Below are 24,990 nucleotides of genomic sequence, written 5' to 3' on the forward strand. Positions count from 1 at the left end.
GTGGGTTTATCTTGAGGAAAACTACCCCCTACATTTTGCTTACCTCTTTGTTTTCAGAGCCTAACATAATATAGAGAGAATAAGTAATTAATAATTTTTTTCAAAGATTATTCAATAATATATTACTAACAAATTAATTCCCTGATTACCTACTAAGATTACAAAATAAAGCAAATACATAGATATATATTGTGTATTATAGTACCAATTTGTAAATTTATAATTGTAAAATTTAGATTTAGAATTTTACAACATATTTAAAAATCACAAAATTAACAGTTTGAAACTAAAATACAAGTTCTGTGCCCTCTCCTTATACTCCTCTGTCATTCTCTGAATTCAGAATTATGTTTCTTCTCAAAAGTATGTCTGTATTTCTCTTTACTCCAAAAATAGTCAAGTATTTTTAAAAAGTGGTTTTAATTAGTTGATTCTTGCTATATTACTGGCTCCTTCATTCTATGTAAAATTTAAAATGCTGGAGATCTCTGCAGATATCCCAAGAGATGCATGTCACAGAAAACACCAAGAATCTCTTGTAAATAATCAGGTTGCCATTAAGTTTTATTGGTTCCCTTAGTAACATACCTATTTCTGACACAGAAACCTAGAGACAGGTTACTTCTCCTGAAAATGATGATGTATTTCATTGCCTTCAAAATCTTTTCTGCTTCTTTGATGACCAAACATTCCAAGATTTGCTGGAATAGTATGAATTGATTGTTCATATTATTGCATCTTTCCAAAATGAAACTTTAGGTCATATCTATCTCGGGTCTCCTAAGACATCTCTGTTCTTATTATAAGAAAAGAACGTATTTCCATTTATTAAAATTGCAAATTTTCTTCATGATTTTTCTTTAAGCAATCTACTTTTTATCCTGAAAAAAAAAAGATTATGGAGTGTTTGTTCCTTGTAGATTGATAGGCTTTTATTATTGATGGTGTGGTATCTTTATTTTTTCTATAAAAGAAGACATTTTAAACCTCCCACATTAAAACTTGCTTTTATAAGATTTGTAGTTACACCATTACTTTTTCATTTTTTGAATCTTTCTTTCATGAAGCTGTTGAATCATTTTAATCTTTATTTTATTACTGTTTTAACTATAAAATTACAAGCATTACAAAAAATTGTTATTGTCAGCATTGTAGATACTGTAGACCTATTTAAATCCTACAGTTTAGTTTTGTGTGTGTGGGAGAGAGGGGGGGGAGAGAGAGAGAGAGAGAGAGAGAGAGAGAGAGAGAGAGAGAGAGAGGGAGAGAGAGAGAATTCACTAGATCATAATAATAGAAGGGCCACAAAATGTGATGTCATTCCATATCATATGCTTCTTTAGCTTGAAATGATTTGTATGTCTTTAGATGTGGATGTATATTAGGTTAACATCCCACATTCTTTAGGTATTCAAACCCATCTTATTCATGCATGGATGCCTTGCCTTGTGGTAGAGTACCTGACTCACATTCTTTCATGTGTATTTAGCATTGACCTGAAGTATAGCATGATAAAGGATGGATCAGAGTCAGAAAAGAGTGTCGTATTGTGAATTACTTAGAGGGAATGTAGGTTTTCATCCCTGACAGTCACAATTGTCTCTATTTATGTTAGTATGTGCCTTAGACAGACTGCAAGGAAAATTGTAAGACATGAGCCTCATGGATAAACGATTTTTGCTGATGAGAGCTTCTTACCTGGTTGCCCATCTTGACCACTATAATCTTTAATGCAATAGTTAAGCAAAATACAACCATTTCAAATAGCTATTTGTAACAAGGCCAAGAATTTAAACCCAAATCCAGCAATTCTCAGGAGATGCTTAATTACTCACAGGTGATGTTGCTAGGCAACCACTTCACCTTCTGATTCTGCTGCTTCACCTAAGTATGGTACTCAGTTTGCTCTATTGTTACTGAATGCTAAAAGAGATGGAGAAGTACTGTATAAAGAATTTATTTTAAAGCAGGTGAAAAAAATAGGCTCAGAAAAAGACTTTAAAACAGTTTTGAATTAGAAAATATGCAAGCATATTTTTAAACATTTCCCCCCCTCTCTAGTTTGAAAGAGTATTTTTAATCAACAAAAAATTAAGATGGAAGTTCAATAATAATGAAAGGATTATTTGAAGAAAAATTGTGATATTTGAATTCATAAATGGCTGAAAGCAGATGTGCCAGACAGCAGGATCAAAAGATTGTGCCTCTGCACAGACACTGTAGTCCCTACAGTTGCAGATCCCTACTGTTACAATAGAATTTTCCAGGAAATTACCCAAAAATGTAACCTCAAACTTTCTAAAATTGAATTACATTCTCACATTATTTTTAATTTTCAGTTATTAGTTTTGACTATAGATTTAGAATCTTGAAGTGTTCCCATTAAAAACTTCTCTTGCTTGAATTATGAGTAATTTATTCATGTGCTTGCTTGTGATTTTGCTTTCATATAACAAGCGAACTTTCAGTATCATTCCTATGCTTTCTCATCATTTCCTTTCACAAAACCACTTTCCATTCCCACGGATCTTCAAAGGATTAAAATTCATGGGGATACTGTTCTTTGAAAAGGCCTGGATGAAATAAGTTTCCTACATATTTGATGCCAATGCATAGATTCATTACTACCCTATATCAGTTTGATAATTGCACTTCAATGTACTTCTGAATTCCTGTCCTTAAGATAGCTAGGTAAGTGAGCATTCTAAATGTGAGCATTGATCCTTTGTGCTAATAATATTCATAAATTGACAAAAAGAGTTCAACCATTCACTCATTAAATTACTTAACAAATACTAATTGTCAATTGTGAGTCAAAAATTATCTGTATTCCATACAGAATTTTTTATCATATAAGAATTGATCTGCCTTTATAAATTATAGAAGAGAATGTGCCTATGTATTTCTTCATCTTCCACTTGTTTGCTTCTTAATTAAGATGTAACATTATTTTCATATTAAACTAAAATTGTGACCTAATATGTAAAATAGTTTATAAACTTCCAATTGCCTTATTGTTTTCAGATTATCCAGTATTTTTTTGTCTTGTAATAGTTCTGTGCTTTGACCATTTCACACTAAAAGTTTGTGGATGATTAATTAACCTGTGCATTTTCACCAACCAATTGGGATGCACATTTGCTAAAAATCACAACCTGATTTTACTTTGGATTAGTTTTTGCATATCAGAAATTATCCAACTTTTTACTTCTTGGGACCGGCTTATTTCACTTAGCATAATAGTCTCCAGTTCCACCCATTTATCTGCAAATGCCATAAAGTCATTCTTATTTATGGCTGAGTAATAATAATATATATATATATATATATATATATATATATATCACATTTCTTATCTGTTGAAGGCCTCCTAGTTTGGTTTCACAGCTTGGCTATTGTGAATAGTGCTGCTATAAATATTGATGTGGCTGTGTGACTGTAGTATGCTGATTTTAAATCTCTTGGGTATATATGAAGAAGTGGGATAGCTGGGTCATATGGTGGTTCCATTTCTAGTTTTGTGAGGAATCTTTATATTGCTTTCCAGAGTGGTTGCACTAATTTAAAGTCCCACCAACAATGTATGATTGTACCTTTTCTCCCACACCCTTACCAACATTTATTGTTTCTTGAATTCTTGAAAACTGACATTCTGATTGGAGTGAAGATATCTTTTATAATGGAAAAAATAGGATTCATCATGTCATGGTTTAAGATAAATAGAATAAAGAATTACACAATACCTGTAAAAGACTAATTAAAAACATGGAAAACGATTCTCCACTTGGATTGTTTCTCAAATATTTTTAGATCTATAACCTACATTAGGAAATAGGAAAAGCAAATCTAACACAATGAATTCTGTATGACATTTTTTTTCTGAAAGTATTACATCATCATGATGTATGATGTATTGTTAATTTATAAATTGATATATTATAACTTGAAATTTAATAACAAAAATTCATTTCTAAGTAACTTACCATTAACCTGGACTATATGAGTAATTTTCTTGAATATTTCAATTGGTAGAAGAGTATATTTAAAGATAATTTTAAGTCGTTCAATCAGGTTTAAAAAGAAAACAAAATAGTAGTCAAATAAATTTGGGAAATAGCACATAGAAAAGTCTTCTCTTTACTTTGTAACATGGGTGTTTATTGTTCATAAAAGTTCTACAGTAAAGGAAATTCTTACATTTTATTTATAACTCAACATTCCCTATGATTTTAGCCATATTCTTGGTTTTACGTAGAAACTAATAACATTTCAAGATCTAGTGACTATCAAATATCATTTTAAAAATGCTGAGCTACAAAATACTTTTTTTTTGTGAATCTATGCATTTTACTTTTCTATGTGAAACTCATTCATATCACTGTGGATTGAATATGCCAGCTGTAAATGAAAATGTGTTATTGGAGTAATTTGAAAGTCACCATACACTATTAAGAACATCCTTTACAAAATGTGAATCTCAAAACTTTCAAGATTTTTCTAAAATGTTCTTACACTGAGTAAGTATAGCTTGGGGCACATATTTTATTAAATGATGTTTTAAATTATTTAGTTTTATTCTCCTATTCCTCAATTTTGTGTTTTAAAGATACAAATAAAATAGTGGTAGATATAGACAAAATACATATACTTTATATATAAAGTATATGTAATATATATATATATATATAAAACCAGGTGTAAACCTGGTAAGATTTTATTGTTAAAAAATGGTGAAAACTCAAAATGCATTAGAAAGGATTTAGGATGGTAAGAGTAAATGTAGATGAGATGAGGCTTTAGAATATAAAGTACTAAGAGAAGTATATGCAGTGTATTCAGACAGGAATCAGGCACATACATAAATCTTTGCACCCTTCTATGCATGCAAATGCAATTAATAAATGTAATGTGCACCAGAATAAAAGCATGCCTTTCACACTATAAATATTATATTATCAGTATTCAACAAAGAGAATATAAATATGCCCACTCATATGTCAGGCAGATCCAGTTGATGTAAAGTGCTTGCCAGAATATGCATCCCCTTGAACATAACTGCAGCTCCTATCACATAATTCATATTCTTAATGCAAGACTTGGCACAGATTTTTTTTTCATTTTGCAGGAAGGGGGTGAGAACTTAAGTTCTAGGCAATCTTTTTTAATGCATAGTATAAAATGAATTACCCTTTGCACTATGGTGCATCACTTAAAAGTCCAGGATGGACAGGTAATTTATCCACATATATCTCACTGCAGATATTGTTTAATTATTTGGTAATAGGCCTGAATAATATGACTGATCAAATTAATATGTATATTTTCAGATTAAAGTTTATTTTATGAGAAAAAATATGAAGCAATATCATTTCCCATCTCATAATTTTGTTTTTTATTATATTAAGATACATTAATATGTAATCATTGCTTTGAATTCTACTTTAAAATTATAAAAATATATTTGTATTTATATGTATATATATGTGTGCATGTAAATGTATCAACACATATGCACATGTTCATATGAATTTTCCTTTTTGTCTAACATTAACAAATTAGAAAATTCATCAATAATATTCTTTATGATATTACTATAAACTCTCAACACTGCTAATTTTTTTTTTTAAATTAACACAGTGAAATTTATATTGTAAAACAGTCTATGTAGAAGAAGCTAGGCAATTCAAGAAACCTTAGTGACTCAGAAACGAGAGACGTGACCTGTAAGGAAGTTATAGAGGTCTAGCAAAATGAATCCATGAATTCAGGCTTATCTTTCATCACAGACATGAATGCATTGCTCTATTATTTGTGAATTTCTTTCAGTTTTCCTACCAAATGATTTATTTTTATCCTACTGTTATATGTTTTTATACCTTCTAGGTACTGATTATTTTACCTTAGTTTCTGATTCTCCATAACTTCAGCATAAAAATTGCCATACCATGACATTTTCTAGCTTATGCATATTTTCAGCTTCAACTCCTGCTAGTGCCTGATTAAATTTATATTTCTCTTTTTTATTTTTTATATTTTTTTAAAGAGAGTGAGAGAGGGAGGGAAGAGAGAGAGAGAGAGAGAGAGAGAGAGAGAGAGAGAGAATTTTTTTAATATTTAATTTTCAGTTTCCGGTGGACATAACATCTTTATTTTATTTTATGTGGTGCTGAGGATTGAACTCAGCACCCTGCGCATGCCAGGCAAGGGCATTACTGCTTGAGCCACATCCCCAGCCCAAAATTTATATTTCTAACTTCTTCCTGGGAATGAAAATATATAACTTCCAGCTTATGTGTTCGAAGGATACAGTATCACAAAATGACTACCTACTTGTGCTTTAGATGTGGGATGATCCCCAAAGGCGCCTGTGCAGAAAGTGTTGTGCTCAGTGCAGCAAAGTTCAGAGGCAGGGCTTTTTAGGCAATGATTGGATTATAAGGACTTTGACTTCATCAGTGGAATAATCTATCAAATGATGAATCCATTGAGTGAATGAGTGGGACTTATTTGAAGGAAGTAGGTTTCTGGGGTCATATCATGGAAGAGTTTAATCCTTTCCCAGAAAATCCTTCTGGGCCTTTTCTTTCTCTAATTTCTGGCTGCCAAAAGCTGAGCATATTTTCTTTTTCATGTGCTTCTGCCATTAAGAACTACCTCACTTCAAGCCCAGAGCTATGGAGACAGCCATGCATGCACTGAGACTTCTGAAATAAAAAGCCAAAATCAATCTTTCCACCTCTAAGTTGTTTATATCAGTTATTTTAGTCATAGCAACACAAGGTTGAATAACCTAGTGTGGTTTGAGTTACCTGTATTTCCCAGGTCCATGTCCATGTCCAAATATTAATTGTGGAATGATGACATCGTCCCTACAGGATTACTTTATACAAGGATCAACATGCAGACCTTCATAGAGCTCCACGTGGTGAGTCATGTTTCATGAATAACATGTGGACTATAAAACCTGTTTTCTGCTCTAATTAGGTTCTGAATTAATGCATCTATATTTACCAAAATATTGCTACTTGCTATGCAACTACATATTAAATGTTCCTCCTGTGAAGTAAAGATGCATAGGCAAAAGAATTATAAGTTCACATACATATTTTATTTAACATTTAAATATTTTTATATTAAATATGGACTAGATACAACAGTTTTTTAATAAAGTCATGTAGGTTAAAAGAATTATAAGAATGTGGCATGTATATATATACCAAGGTTATCAAAACAAATGATAAATAAATATCTCCATTGGCTCTCATGTTTCTTTAACTGATCTCATTCTTTCTCTCCTACCTAAGTGGTAAACAGTAGCCTAAATTTCTAATATTTAATATTTTTTTGTTTTCCTTCATAGTTGTTTTACATGTTTAATATAAAGGCATAATACATTGTACCAGATTTGTGAAATTATAATAGTACCATATGTATATTTTATGCCTTGCTTTTTGAACTTTAAATTATATTATATGAGATAAATTAATGTTGTTGAGTGTAATTAAAATAATTAACTTATTTTAATGACTGAGATTAATAATTAAGAACTTTATTAATTTATTATGACATTGATGAATATTTGAGTAAGTTTCTATATGCTGCTATCAGACATAGTTTTTCTATACATAATCATGTGTGTAGTTTTTCATGGATTTGTGTGAGCTTTTGTCTAGGACACATATCCTGGAGTGGAATTGCTAAGTCTTGAAGTGTATACAGTAAAAACTTTGCAACATAATGTGAGCTTCTTTGCCCAATTTTTGTACTAATTCATATTCATGCTAGCAGCTTTAAGGGTTCTAGTCTTCTACTTTATTGTCAACATCTGATTTTACTGTATTTTCATTTTGTCTGTATTTCATGCCACTAACGTGGGTAAAAATAGGTACCTTAGGATTTTGTTTCTTTTCTTTTTGACATTTTTATGATTAATAATTTGATAGATAATCTTTAGTGCCCCCCCACTCCAATTAGCCAGTTAGTGCTTTCTGATGATGAAGTTAAGGAGTTGAAGTCATTAGATGAGACCTCATCCTACGAGACTGACCTTATAAATAAGGAAACATTCACAGAGGGAAGATATGAGGACCCAGGGAAAAAGCCATGTAGAGGAACATAACATGTGAGGCTAAGAGAAGCTAGAAAAGAGGCAGGGAGAAAATTATCAGTGCAGAAAGAAGCTACCTATGAGCATTTTGATCCTGGACTTCTATCATCCAGCAATATGGGATAATAAATTTCAGTGATTCAAGTTACACAATTTATAATACTTTGCTACAGCAGCCCCAGGAAATTAATATATTGCCTGATTTAGAGTGTCTCAAAAAAATCAATCTCTATCTATGTGCATTTTGCTTGTATATTGTACAAACACACACTTATTTTTCTTCTTTTTTTTTTGTTTTTACTATTAAGCAGTATTGTAACTCTGCGCCTATTTAATATGTACTGACCAAAAGTAGGGTATTTTGTCCACAAAGTTTTAATTCTATTCTCTATCTTTCATCTTTTCATCTATTGTTTTAAATATAGTTTAAAGTTCATAACTATTTTAAAGCTGATGTTTGAAAACTTTAATTCCTGAGTATTTTATTATATTTTCTATAGTGTTTTTCTGTTTATTTCAGTATACTTTTCACCATGAAAATTTTCATTATGTTCCATTTACATTTAAAATACACTTACTTATTACATGTTTTATCCATTCAATATGATTTTTTTGCCATCTTTACACTTTTGCAATTTAAAACTTTTAAGAACAATTAGTAATGTTATATGTTTGTGCACTAATATAATGACTTTTTACAAAAATAAATCTATCAAGTTTTAAAAACAAGATCCATAAAAATGATATTAACATAGAAGTTAAAAACTTGATTGTAAAATAAATAAAGATATGTACCTTATCTATATTATAACCTCAGTTCATCAAGGAAATGCAAGTATTGCCTGAAAGCTCTTCATTTGTTGATGTTGTTGTTGTTGTTGTTGTTTTCTCTATCTACATTTCCCTTCCTTAACAGCTAACAGGTTGAACTCATAGCTATTCTTTGAGCTTACACAACGGGTACAGAATTCAAGAATCCCTTTTCAAAACCTTGTATTAAAAGATAACTCTTCCTTCTTTGATGCCATGCATTATTTTGACTACATTTAATAAAAAGGGATTATACCCCCCCTTCTCCTCTAGTTGTCTGCGCACATTGTTCTTCTAGTAGACTTTAAACAGAATGTATTTGGTGCATGTTTTTATCTAAAACGATACACAAGGCCCTTTAAAATTCTTAATGAAATGCACTGATTATCATCAAACATCGAGATATATTACACACTTCACCTCTGCATCACAATAGTTATGATTTCCTTGGAAGCTAGGAAGAATGTGTTTAGGAAGCTTTTTCATGAAGCCAGCAATCAAATCATTTCACTCTTAGTAGCTTCAAAATAGACATACAAACAGCATGCTGTTAAAACAGAAAAATCAGACAAACAAGACATTCAGAGTACATATTTTGGAAAAAGGGAGTGATACTATTATGCACTTTTTATATTTGTTTATTGTTTTATTCTGCCCTAGGTTTCTGATACTGGAAAAGGTTAAACAAGCAAAATTATGCATGCTATTTTCCTATACACATTTTTAACAAATAAAGTGATGATCTTTAACAATTATTTTAACTTCAATGAAATAACATGCTCTGTGGTTTTTGTACAAATAAATCATGATGAAATCCTTCCAGATGATTCATATTAATATTGCTTGTAAGAAAAGCAAAAGGAGACAGAAGCAAGGTGCAGAGGCAGAACTGCAAAATGGCAGAAAGTCTCCTTGTCCAAGCTGCCAGTTTTATTTACATCAATAGGTTACATTAGGTCACTGGAACCAGTACTACATTATTGTTCATTGTGTCATTAGGTAGCTTCCAGAATTAGGAACATTATGCAGCATATGCCTCATTTACATACTACAGTTGCAATGTGCAATATTAGGAGTTTTGTGTAGCTCTCAAGAAAGTCCATTGTTAAAGTTACTGTTATGTGGATAGGTTCAGGAGCAGCAAAGCTTGGTGAAACATTGTGGCTAACAACAGAGTTTCTTTATTCCTTGGAGCTGTATGCCTGAGATCAAGGTTGAGGCTGAGAGTCTCTTCATGCAGGGCATTGCCACAGCAGCTAGGCATTGCCCATGTATTAGTTCCTAAGAGAAACTGCAGAATATTCCAACCATGGGAAACAGAGTGCCTGTTACCTGCCACTGCCAGGAGTTTGCTGACCAAACTCATTTCACTCATGCCTTGTATTTTCCCACAGTCAGAGCCCCTACAATGGCTGAGGAAAATGTTCATATGTACACTTAAGGACTTTGGAATTTCTACTTAAACTGGTAGCATTTATGTTGTACACTATACTAGATACTAGTTTTAGAAATAGTTGTGTAAATTGTACAAAATCGGAAAATATTTAAAACGCAATTTCATAGTCATTTATATTTTCTCTTATCCTACATGATTAAGAATCAGAAGTTCGTCCTTTGTCACGTACTTTCTATATTACCCTGAGTGTGTGACATAAGTATTATTTTTTCTCAATCTATTAATCTATAATACAGAGAAAAAAGATTTAAAAAATTTCACTTCCTTATGTAATTTTAAATGACAATGATAATTAATTTATGAACAAAACACACAAAGTATTTTTTATTTTAATTTTCTTATACATGAAATCTACCCAGCTAATAGACTGTAAGTAAATTCTATAATAGTGGTGATCACAATTAATATTTTTGCAAACTGCTCATGCAAATACACCATCTTGAATAATTTTTTTATTTTAATTTCCTGAGGATTTATCACTCATAAAATCTTTTCTGAATATTGTTTTCATGAATAAATGAAGCACTGTTACAACTCAGGTACTAGTTGTTACTCTCCTCAAAAGACTACTTGATCATGATCCGCAAAACCTTACTTCACAATGTATTCTCAACACTTTGAATTCAAGAATTTTTCTCATTTATTAGGTACATCATTACTGAGTCATTCCTAAAGAATAGGAAACAAAAGAAAAGTTTTGTAAGATATAAAACTATGCTTGTAAGTTTCAGTACTGGTAATACATATATTTTAAATGTTATATATAAATATGTGTATATATACATACACAAACACACACACACTGAGGTATATATAAAAAAGTGTAAAAAAAGGAAGGTCATAAGGTAATAATAAATTGTATTCCAAAATATGTGAATTAATAAACTAATCATAATTTTTATGTACCATCTATTTTCCATTTTTATACAATACTGATAAAATATATTTCTATAAATATTTTTTCCTTCCATGTTTCTAATGAGTCATGCAAGTCACATATTATAAATGCTACCATGATTTTACCAAATTTCATTACATATGCATTTTGATTTATAGGCTTTCATAAATTCAATACTGAGTAGAATATTCAAAATAAATTACACACTATTTATTGCTAAAAATTGAAAATATAATATAATTATTTCTAAGCAAGAAAATGAATACAAATGTCTTAAAATCAAATGACTTATGCCTACTATATACTATATACTCAAACTGATTAAACATTTGTTATCTTTCCTATTAGTCTCAGTAACCAGAAGAGAAAGTTGTACTTGTCTTTACTGTATAGAGTTGGTGAGTCAAAAAAAAAAAAAAAAAACCCACAATTCCCTAGATCTCAAAATGATGAAATAAACTATAATAACAACTGAGTATTTATCATTTTGAAAAGTCATGAGATCATATCAATGCACCTAAAGGTTAGACCCATTGGCATTTTGGCTCATTAGTTCCTTTTCAGAGAATTTGTAGCTTTTTGCAAAAAAAAAAAAAAAAATGAATACTGGCAAACCACTATAATAAGTTCAGCTTCTAAAAGCTTAAAATTTAATGGTAAAAATATTGATGTAGAAACTTTTTATATGAAGGCTTTCTTTTTATTTCACTTTAAAAATTTGTTTATACTGAAGTAAAACTAATTCATTATTGTGAACCATATTATCAAAAAACAACTTGGCCATCTGGTTTTGTAGCAGATGGTAAATATTTAATAAGGGAATACCCCATACAGTCTCTAGTTATTAAATATAAACCATTACTTTTTTTTCAATATACTCCCTGCTTATTCTCAGTGTGGATGTTCAGGTAGCGCTCTGTCACACAGATAAAAAAATAATACTGTTATTTTCATGTAAAAGTCAAGAAGATATATTCCAGAATAGGATGATTTCATTAGCTAAACAGGATGTTAAATACAGAGCAACTTGATTTAGGAATTGGGTTATTTTTCTTTGTATGTCAAAAACTTGTTTATGACCTATTTGTTTAAGTAAATATGGATAAATTGCATATTTTTCCATATTTTTTTAAATCAGGAGATGCTGAAAATGGAGTTATCCAATTCAAGAAATCTCTGTAGTTCTAAATAATAATACATATCAGAAGACATTTTTCAAAGAAAGAAGTGTCAGCAATTAATTATTTGGTACAATTCAAGGACACCATGTTTTATCTCACCTTTAAGTTCTTTTAATAATGGTTAATAAATGCTGATGAAGCAAGAATTGATCATGTTCCAAATCATGCTGGTTCACTGGAAATAAGATTTTCCAATGCATTGGAATTCCAGTGTCTATTATCAAAATGTTTAGCATAAATGTCAATTAGAATTTTGTGCATCCAATATTACTGAAGTCTTCTTTCCTACACTTCAGGGAGATAAATCATGGCTAACAAAATGATAGAGTAGCAAAATGATTAGTTGATAGTATATTGAGCAGAGTATTAGAGGTAACATGAAGAAGTCATACTAGTATTATTTGGCCTTACTAATATCCAGCTTGGCTTCTTAGTTAATCATTGCATATTAATGTTGTCTTGTGAAGAAAATGATAGAGAAGACATGAATACATTGTGTGTGTGTGTGTGTGTGTGTGTGTGTTCATTTAGGCAGTAAGTAAGTATGTTTTAACTATTTCTATCAGGAAAAAACTTGTGTGTTTCTAGTACAGTTCAGTACAGTTCTCTCTGGGAACATGCTGTAAAAATTGTTCCTGTTTTATCAAAATTGGGGTCTTTCTTTATTGCTTAAGAAATAATAATTTGCTTCATACTAATATCTATTAATATTCTTCATCTTAAACAATGTGGATTTTTAATAGTTTTGAAATGCTTCTAATTCAAAGTTGTATTTTTGGTGTTGAGTTTTGGAGTGACAGAAACTGGAGTTTTTCAGCACAATATCTTCAGATTTTATTTTCATGAACTGGTCCTAAAGGAAACTGCATCTCCCCATTCTCGTTGTATAAACTGCACTTCTGGAAATATATACCCTATACTAATCACTCCTTTATCTAATAAATATTATTCAAGAAAATATGTATTCATTTAAAGAGTTTTCTTTACATATAATTATAGCTTTTTCTAAAAACTATATTTATTGATGATATGGGATTAATATTTTTACTTCATTAGCATTTCAGAAGTGCTATTGTAAATGAATTAAAATCTCTTTTGTGAATAAGGACATACTTATTTAAAATTCTAATAGTGATGGATTAGTTGATCAATATATCACACTGATCATTCAAACAAGTTTTTCTAGACATTCAGAATAAATAGTTAGAATATTGATTTGTTATGTATTCAAATTTTTGTTTACTAAGAGGTACAAATGATGCTCAAAGTTTGCTTGAAATGAAGGGGATACTTGAATAATAACTCTTTAGGTGAGATAATTCTGAGATATTTCATTAATAAAATTTGTATATCTGTCCATTTAAAGGGAATTCTCTATTCCTAATTTTTGTTCTTAATTTTCTATAATTCAGAACAGCTTAATTGGAATTTTTTTTCTTTTACTCATTGCATATTAACAAGGATTCCAAGGTAATATGAAGCTAATATATAAGATATAATCTGTAGATAACCTGCCTGTAACAATTCAGGAAGTTTGACATCTACTTTCAAATCTTAGTGCTTCATTACAAATGACACTTTTAAGTTTTTTTTGCTTTATTGAATTTTAGTTAAAATGCTATAAATCAAGTTAGGATTTTGTAATATATACAATGTTATCTTAGAGAGAGAGCTTGCTAATAACATCAATGTAAAACTTATCTAGATCTATATTATCCTTTTGTTAGTGGCATAAAATATGAATTGAGAACTGTTGGCAAAAGAGATATGAATATCTTTGAATGCCTCATACTTCAAATTTAACCTGTCTCTCTCTCTCTCTCTCTCTCTCTCTCTCTCTCTCTCTCTCTCTCTCTGTAAATGAAACAAAATATCAAAGCACAGTCAGCAATAGGATGTGTTACTTAAGAATGTAATATCCATGATTCATTTTTCCTTATCCACCTCATATCCTGATGGAAAACATTAATTTTAATGTAATTTGGGTGACTCTGTTTTGTGTTTCCTCTCAATTTTATGTTCCAATTAGATTTTAAAATGATTTACTATTCATTTTAAAATATTATTGTACAAATGGAATCTGTAACAAGAAAAAGTGTCTATTTTCATAAGTCCAAATGTCAAACTTCTTGAATTTATAACAAAATTGGTGACATGGACTTCAGAGTATTATTTATTTGAATCAAATAGATTTAACCTTGAGTAGGGAAAAGCCCTCAATCCTATTTCCTACCAGGAGGAGGTAGGCCCTTCTCCCCAAAGCCAAGGAAGATGGTGATGACTTAGAGTGCTAAATCTTAAAAGAAATGAACTAAGGTTGAGAAGATTCATTATGCATGTTAATTAAAAATTGTGGGACAAACACTAATGCAAAGAGGTTCAAAAGATATGCCATTGCTTGATGTAAGAGAGAACTAAGGGGTGGGACTGGCAGGAGGCACATTGGTACTCTTATTTTTCATGTACACTATTAATATATAATTTACCAATATAAATTGATTTGAAAAATATGAATTTATACACATACATATTTAAAAGAAGTGGATCTATGAAGAATATTAAAGACACCATAAATTACTGATTAATAAAACAAGGTCACCTCTAAGGACATGTTTTTTACTATGATGACATAGATGACTTTACAAAGTATAGCTGATGTTCTCAAAACTTATAGTTGCAGAAAGTAGATCTTGTTCAGATATCTGTATGTAATCTGACTTTAGATGATTGATTGTCATCCCTTAATTCTTAAAACAAAGTTACACTTGAAGCTGAATATCAAATTTCCTTACTTAAAAGTATGAATTAATCACTGTTTTTATTCAACTACAAAAATATGCTCACACTCAGTGAGTATTTAATCTGAAATAATTTTATGTTTCTTAAATTTAAAAATATAACCAGAACTCTCATTTGAGGAAGAGACCACAGGGACAGTCTTTAAAAATAGAGACCTCAAAATACATTTGTTGATGTTAGTCAACCATGAAGGAAAAAACAAAGAAACACAGCACATTTAAATTACTTTCTGAGTTTGTATCAACCCAATTCTAAGGAAGAATCTATTCTACTATAATAAAATGCAGTGGTTGATTAGTACTTTGTCATTTTTTCATCATTTTAAACAACGCCCATTTAAATTATATGATTGTGGCAATGTAAGTACCTGACATGTCTAAATGATAGAACATTGATCCCTGACACAGATGATAAAGGACCACATTCTCCTTATCACTTGAGAAAGCCATTGAAGTTCAGAGGTCACAGTCTTTTCTAATCTGAAAAGGTAATAACAAGTGGAGGACAAGTTCATCTAAAAACTTGAATTTGCTCCTGAAATTTTTTCACAGGCTGAAGATGGGAATGATGCAACGCTGCTTTTACCATTTAAAATAATATATATTTTTTTATCTTAGAACTTTTGTATTCCTATATAATGGCCTTTGTCAATACTTCAAGTCCCCTAAAAGAACTGACAAATTCACCTGGAAAAATAAGACTAATTATATTTATGGAAAAACAGGGATTCTATAACCGAATGTTTGATAAGTATTCAAATGACACATTATCAGCTGACAAAGAACAGGCATGTGGGTAGCACTTTGGTATAATGGGTAGCATTTGTGTGTGCTGTGACTACGGTAGATCAGGATTTGGCTTCAGTTGGCACTTTTAAAGGAGAATTTCTTTCTTACTCTTTGAAATAGTATTGGTTGTTGAACCACTGACCTACAACCCCAGGCATTTTTATTTATTATTTTATTTTAAATTTATTTATTTATTTATTTTGGTACCAGGGATTGAACTCAGGGGCACTCAACCACTGAGCCACATCCCCAGACCTAATTTGTGTTTTATATAGAGAAACATGGTCTCACTGCATTTGTTTAGCTCCTCACTTTTGCTGAGCCTGGCTTTGAACTCATGATTCTCCTGCATCAGCCTTCTGAGCTGCTGGGATTACAGGCATGTGCCATCACACCTGGATTTATTTATTTTTATTTTTGAGCAGTGCCTTGCTACATTGCTAAAGCTGCCTACTAGTTTGTGATGCCCTGGCCTCAGCCTCTCTAATTTCTTGGATCACAGATGCGTGCCACTATGCCCAGCTGTGGTAGATGATTTTAGTTTCAATATGTTAATCTGTAAAACAAAAAATACTAAATTTGCTTATTTTATAACAATATAATTAAAATTAACATACTGATAAAAGGATATTAGAATAAATCGTTTTCTACAAGTGGCAAGGGGAGAATTCACATGGTCTGAAAAAATAATAAATGCATTATTTACACAAATGAATGCTACTTTGTTCCTTTGGGTATTTGTTATTTATAGTAATTTGTAGTTTACAAGCTATTTTAACTTGTTAACATATATCTATGTATGTTTGTACATACACACATATATACATCTATACGTATGCCCTTAAGGTGCTTATTTAAAAGACTAATATTAAAATATACTAATATATAGTGGTATTAAGCTAATGCCAGTGAAAATATAATTAACATTTTGATATATATGGTATTAATATATGAGGAAAATAAATTTTCTGCCTAGATTTAATCTAGACCAAGAATGCTTGTAAAGTTACAAAGATACTTGCTGGTTTTATATGTATTTGATCCTCCAGTGTCATTCTATAGTGACAAATTTATCTGATTTAAAAATCTAAAGCTTCTTATAACCTAGGCATAAAAATGATACATTTGTTATTTGAAAGCAAAGCAATATATGAAAAGTTATATACCTGGGATTTTCTGCATTAAATCAATGCAGCACATCCACTATTTATTTTATTTTCTCCATATGTTAATGCTATCTATAGAAAAATGTGTCCGTGTAAAAAATAAGTGTACCCCTTCCTGCCCCACACAATATAATTTTAAAACCTTGACAAAGTATGTGAAATGACATTTGAGGACTGGAAACAAATAGCACCAGACAGGTGAAGACATATTACCTTAAATCAAAGTACCTCCAAAAAGGCAGCAACCCTTTGACATACTCCTGAGTAAAACTTGACTTATTTGGGAACCTCAGACTAGTGTGGAGCAAAAAACAAAATACAACAAAAATAAATAAAAGCCTTCAGAAAAAGAAACAAACACACAAAGAAACAAACAAACAAAAAAAGGTAAGAGAATTCTTAAAGCACATAGAGAGGAAAAACAATATTTTATTCCCATTTTCTCTCTGTCTCTCTCTCTCTCTCTTTTTTTTTTTCTACTACAGATTACCAGACAATACTGTAGTGAAGGTTGCAGGTACAATGAAGACAGTCACAATGATGGCAGACCTGCAGGAGTGGGAACCTCTGGGTATCATCTCTGGGACTGCAGATTCAGAGGGTAGGTCAGACCTCTCTCTCTCTCTCCCACTCTTTCTCTTTCTCTCTTTTTCTCCCCTTGTGTTCTAATAGCTATAAGTTACCTATCATTCTATATCTACATCTATTTCTATCTGTACTATATATGTCTATATCTATGTCTGCATCTGTCTTTATACAAACCTATAGATTTCCCCGACCTTTTGACCACAGACAAGGCTTAATTGCCCAAATAATTGCTTTCTGCCAGAAATATCAAAATGGAGTCTAGCTGAGGAGATGGTGGAGAGAAGGAGTTTGAAAAACCAATCCCATAAAAGTAGTATATGGACCACTGGACCCATTTGTGGCTAATGCCTGTAGGGATCTAATTCTAATTAGCATATGAAAACCTTTAAGAACTCAGCCAATAGACTTCTGCCCCAGTCACTCTCTAAACATCATGCTGCACACTTATCACATAAGTATAGCAAGATAAATGATCTGAAAAATGAACCAACCTTGAAAAGTGAACTAACCTTGGCACTAAGTCCCAGAGAATGTGGATTTTTCTTGCTGCCTGAACCAAATCAAGTTAATTTCATTCTGAAATATAAAATTTGGAATTTTTCATGTGAGGTGAACCAGACTCAGTGTCTTATAATGTAAAATTTAAAAGGTCAAATATACAATATGAGATTACAAAGAGTTAATGAACCATGATAATGTTAATTTGCCAGGGAAAGACAAATATAAAATGATAAAGATATTGGAATTTTCTGACAAATCCATGAAAGCAACTCTTACAAAAATGTTCAAGTTAGCAATGAAAACACTTTTAAAACAAATGTTAAAATATAATGTGCAAAACAAATAGAAAATATGAAGAACAGAGTGGAGGTTTTGGAACTGAAAACTCCACCGAACACACTTAATAGCAATATTGAAATGAAAGAGTGAGTGAGAATGGGAACTTAAACATAGATCAAAAGCTCTTGTTCAATCTGAATGGGATGGATGGAGGGAAAGAGAGAAACTAAAGGAAAATAATGAGCAGAACCTTAGGAACCTTAATACTGATAGAGAACATTTTCATCATCCCAAAAATCCTCACGCTATCTCTTTTTAGTCATAACTTCCTGCGACTCTGACAAACACCAATTTTCTCAGTGTAGATTGGTTGGGTTGTTTTTAAGATCACATACATGGAGTCATATTTTACATAACCTTTTCAGAATGACTTCATTGACTCAGTAGAAGCCATTTGAAGATAAATCCAAAGTGGTTGCATTTATCAATGTGGGTTCAAATTGCTGCATATATTGGTGACTAATATTCTACTTCATGGATATTCCTCAACTTGTTCATTCACCAATTGATCATCTTTTCCTTCAGAGCTTGCAAAATGTACTCATATATTTGACCAGTTTTCTCATACTCAATAATCTATCACTCCACCTAGCCCCTTTTACTGTCTTTCTTTTTCACATGGTTGTTTTTTTTTAATTTTTTAATCTATATATTTTGAAACTCTTATAAAAGACTGAATTATTGTAGTTTTTGCTTTGAACTTTTGAAAATACTTTAAAGGAACAAAAATGTAGTTCAGTAGTAGAGCATTTGCTTAGCTTGTGTGAGGCCATGGGTAAAATTCATAAATACACACAAACACATATACATAAATTATACATTTGTTATAATTTATAGAATTATACACTGAAAGAAAAAGAGGTTTATCTTATAATTTAAAAACAATCTGAAAAATCAAACATTTTATAGGTATAACTGAGAAAGTGATAATTTTCTATTTTTTTCTAGGTGCCCTCTCTTTACTTTAGTCAACAACAAAAGTTAGCATTTTCAACCATGTAATATTCATAATTTTAAAATGAAAATCAACAGATCTAAAGATCCTGTTTTATAAAATATTCACTTTTCTTTTAAATTAGTTATATAATCAATTTCAATATATTTTTATTGTTTATACATGCTTTACCCCTTTCATTATCCCAAGAATAACTAAAACTATGAAAAAAATGCCACTTCCAGTGTCTCTAATTCTACATTAAAAATTGTTATGCCTATTGGCCAAATTTTATTTTTAATGCATAAAATATTACATTTCAATCTAGTTTGTCTCTAAACAAATGGATCATATTAATGTATAATTTGATGTTATTACAGGAAACTTGAATTTTAATGAGCCTAGCTTGATTTGAATGAGTCAAGACAGGCATAACACAATTGAGTCAATTAGCAAGAATTTTGTAATCAATGTTGATTAAGAAAATGGGATGATGGTATGTGCATAATTTGGAGGCATTCCCTGGCTTAAACATTAATATAATGAGATAAACATTGACATTTAAAGGTAGTATATTGCTCTGAAATAAAATAATACATATTTTTTTTATTTTTAGATATCAATCTCTATATTGTTTATCATGCATGACTAGATACCATTTAAAGTATGTCTAAGGAGAAACAATACATTTTTCTGCTTCTATCTTCCAGGAAATCATAACCATTAAACCTGCTATTGCTAAACATGCAATGAAATAAATCTAGGATAATGGCATATGATTATCATGATTGAATTTTTATCCTGTTCATCAATGATGGGTATACACTTTTACCTTACAATTTTGTTTTATGAAATTTATACATTATAAATATTTGTTGTTCTATCACTGTTATATAGTGCCTTTCTCATAGAGAAATGAATATTTTTAACTGATTTACATATAAAGATGAAATATAAAAACATTTTTTTATGTTTTAATTCTATTAGATAATTCTATTACCTAATAGTGAATCAACTGTTGATTTTAACATATTATTTTATTTACTTTTTCTTTTAGGAAGAATTGTATTTTGCTTCCTCTTATGTTCTTTTAAAGTATACTTTAGCTATTCATTAACCTGTGTCATTTAGTATTCTTTTATTAATGATTTGGGGACATTATATTATTTCTTGATATAAAGCTCAATATTTAATATGAATTTCTCTGATAATAAATCATATAAAGCAATAATATCATAGTGTTTATAATTAGAAATCATGTCAAACCTGAGAGCAAAATGAATTTATAAGAAAGTTTTAACTAATGGAAATATATCCATATTATCAGATTGAGAGAATGAGCTAAAAATTAAATACATAAAATAAAACTAATACCTACTGGTCAGGATAATAAATTACTCTGAGGGAAGACAAACTTCTATTTAATAAATTTTGCATCTGTCAAACTTCAAATGTGTTCTTGAGTAATTGTTCTTGATCTGATTTCATTTTACAGGTAATTTAGAGTTCATCAGCCAAAGAAAAAAAACATTAAAATATTCTAATTTTTATTTGCAATCATATTTGCTTTTCCAAATGTTATAAAGTATTGTGATCAACTTTTCATTGTTTTCCATGTGAATTTTTATTGATTTGTTTGTATTATCTTTGTTATATAAAATTTAAATGCTATCATATTTTCATGACTTTACAGAGTGGTTAAGATTTTCTTTTCATTTATCAATTAAATGAAGAATTGTAGCATTTTTCATTCTGCATTTAAATAAATATTTTTGCAAAGATAAGTCAACCATAGGAGCTAAATTCTTCTGTAGTATACTTTTTTCCCAAGCTACTTTTAGAGAATTCTCTACATATAATCACATTTTTATATGACTTTTCTGTTTGATTATAGTACATTTTTGACACTGAGAGCTTACAAAAGGGGATTTGTTCAGTATTATGATATACACTAGGATTCTTTTGTGAAAAACAAAAACACTTCATGTTGTAGCATAGAAAATAATCTCTAAGTAATTTGCAGCATGCTGAGTATCACAAAAGGGGGAGTAGAGTGCTATTATGGAAACATACAAAAAGGAAATCCGATATGATTTTGTGAAGTTCTCTCTGAAGAATGTTTTATCTTATAAACAACTATAGATGCATCTAGTTTTTTGATTCTGAAAATGTACCTGACAAATGTTTTGTTTTAACTGATGTAGAACATTCACATCTAAAACAATTACTGATGTGGCAAAATTGAAATGTCCCCATCTTATGTATTTAAACATTTTATACTGTCCTTTTTATCTCCTGCCTCTTATGGGTTTAACAAAGCCTGTTTTATAATTCTGTGTTATATCCCAAATCACCCCTACCTTTTTAAAACAAAAAACAAACAAACAAACAGTGATTTCTCTGACTTTATTTTATATGTGATAAAATAATACATTTATTTCCAAGAAATTTATAGCACTTCACGTATATTAAACATTTCAGATGTGATAGCAGTCATTTCCAGTTTCTCCTTCCTATTCCCTGTGCCAATTTTGCCATAGTTTTCATTTTACATATATTTTAAAAAACCAATATTTTTATCATTTTGCTTTTAAATTATCTTAAAAAATAATTAAAAACATTAAAATACTTTCATTTTACTTCATTTATTTCATTTCAACCATAACAAGACAGAGATACTTTTATCACTTCTATTCAACATAGTCCTAAAATCTCTAGCCAGATCTATTAGTAAAGAGAAAGAAATTATAGGATAGTAATAGGAAAAGAAGAGCTCAAACTATCTGCTTGTTGATGACATGATTCTATATTTAGAAGAACCAAAAAACTCCACTGGAGAATTTCTTGAACTTTTAAATGAATTCAACAAAGTAGCAGTATACAAAATTCACACTCATAAGTCAATCACATTCTTAAACTTCAATGACAAATTAGATGAAAGGGAAATTAGAAAAACCATCTCCTTCATGATACTCTAAAAAGTAACAAAAACAACAACAACAATAACAACAACAACAACAAAAATCTTGGAAATAAGCCAAACAAAAGTTTTCCTTTTTCTACAAAGAAAACTACAGAAAACTAACAAGTAAAATTGAAAAAGAAGATAAAAGACCACCTATGTACTTGGATAAGCAGTATTAATATTGTTAAAATGGTGATACTAGCAAAAGCATCACACAGATTCAATGAAATTCCAGTGACATTCTTCATAGAGATAGAAAAAGCAGTTATGAAATTCCTTTGGGATTGCTTTTGTTCTCCTGCCCAGTTCTCCACTCCCAGCTACACAGCTTCTTTGCTTTTGCCACCAGACTACAAACTGCATTGTCCTTCTCTTCATAGAATAAGAACTTTTAGTCCTTGGTGGAGACAGGTGAGATTGGTCTGGTGGGGTTTAGTTGTGGCTCCTGCCCTCCTTTCCCAATAAACTCTCTCTTAATTCCCCCTGAGAGTGAATGGCTAGTAATATATTTTGATAAGAACCCATAAAATATGACAAATCCTCCTGTATGTCTGTGGATCTCAAGAATCTTCATGCTTTACTCTGGCTCACACCCAACCTTTGCCAATATAATACTGCAGATGGATCTTTCTACTGTATTTTGAAATTTAGACTTCTGTTTGAGGGAAGCACATGCTTGGGGTGTATCTCTCCCTGAAAGTATCTAGCTGTCCCTAAATTTTCAGTTAGCTGCTGATATCAGTGATGAGAATCCATTAGGGTCTAGTTCTGTTACCCCCTATGTTGTTGAGCATCTGAGAAAGGCTGAGATAAGCATAGAAAGCAAGTTTTATTTAATGGATAGAGCAGTGATAGACATCTCCACCAAAAAAGGGGCCCCAGAGCTGGGTGTCCACAGAAGTTGGGGTGTCCTGTCCCTTTTATGCATTTTAGAATTCTTTTGTTATTGTGGCCTCTCCTCCTCCATCCTGTGTACTTGACTAGTGACCAGAAGGTGGCCAAATGTAGAGTGATTGTGAGCAAGAAAGGTAGGGAGCAGCCCAGGAGGCATTCATTCATTAAGAGCTTCTTGGAAGCAGGAACAATCCATTGAGGCAGGTTACTCTAGCAACAGTGGAGGAGGAGGAAGTGTCTTGAAGTTATTAACAATTTATTTTTTTCCTGAATCAGCTCCCATATTTCTGATTCAATTATTCATTACCTACTGCCTTTTGTCCCCCATCCTCACTGTTAAAATTATGATTTCAGAACTCTAGTAAGCTTAAGAAATGTCATCAATGGCAGTTTGTCCATGCTTTATTCAGAGAGAAGTAAGGACAATGTTCTGGCCAGATGTTGATACCTTTGGGCTGAAATGAAACTTGCATAATGTGAGAATTATACATTGTAATGTAGTAATTTATAACTAATAACTAGTCTTTTGTTTTGGAAAGTTTTTGAAGTGATAGAAAAGTTATAAATTGATTGATAACCTATATATTTGCACTATATGCAGAACTTCTCTTTTCTAAATTTCATGTGCAACTATTTAGCCCACTTAACCAAGTATTATCTACAGTAGATATTGTGCATAACAAATTGTAATTCCTCATTCATCAGAAAAAAAATACAATATGCTTAATTGGTTATAATGAATGGTACATTTATCTGCATTTACTCTTATTTCACTTTCACGTATTTTATCTTAGAGAAATATGTTGTGTGCAGGAAAATTATATTAGCCATAGATTAAATTTTATTAATATAACTTGAAACCCTTTAATCAATTTACATTTCATTTTGCAAAGGTCAATGAATTAACCATAATCAACAGATAAATTGTTTTTATTGAAAAGTCTATAATTTATTATTGTAGCAAATATCAGACTGACATTTTTAGAATTATAATGAAGAGATGGCAAATTACTTAGACTCAGATTAAATGTACTACCATATGAGAATATGGTATAAGCTAATTTACTTTTAATTTTGCTTAGTATTTTTCTAAATTTAAAATAAAGCCCTAGGTTTTAAAAGTACTTTTAAAAATTCTAAATAATACTAATGAAATTAATTTACATATAAATCCAAGGAGAGGTTGTTTTATTCTGAAAGACTCATTTATATATAATTATTGTAGTTAATCATAAGAAAAAATAAATTTAGTATTAATATTTAGCAATTATTACTAACGAAACTAACATCCATAAGGCTAGTGTTTCTTCCTTTTAAAGAATACATTAAAAGATAGTAATTTGACAGAGTACTATGATGATTAACTATGGGGATAATAAAGCCTTATATTTCTGGTTCACATATTTTATCTCTACATGTATATTTCAATATTGGTATAGCTTTATCTAGAACCAACATATAGGTATACTATTCTATAATATTTTGAACATTTAAAGTATTTTTGCCTACAACAAAAATTGTCTTTCAATCAAAACCCTGTGCTGCGTTTATATTTTTCAGACCT

Source organism: Ictidomys tridecemlineatus, chromosome 7 (assembly GCF_052094955.1).
Source record: "Ictidomys tridecemlineatus isolate mIctTri1 chromosome 7, mIctTri1.hap1, whole genome shotgun sequence".
Taxonomy (NCBI): Eukaryota; Metazoa; Chordata; class Mammalia; order Rodentia; family Sciuridae; genus Ictidomys; species Ictidomys tridecemlineatus.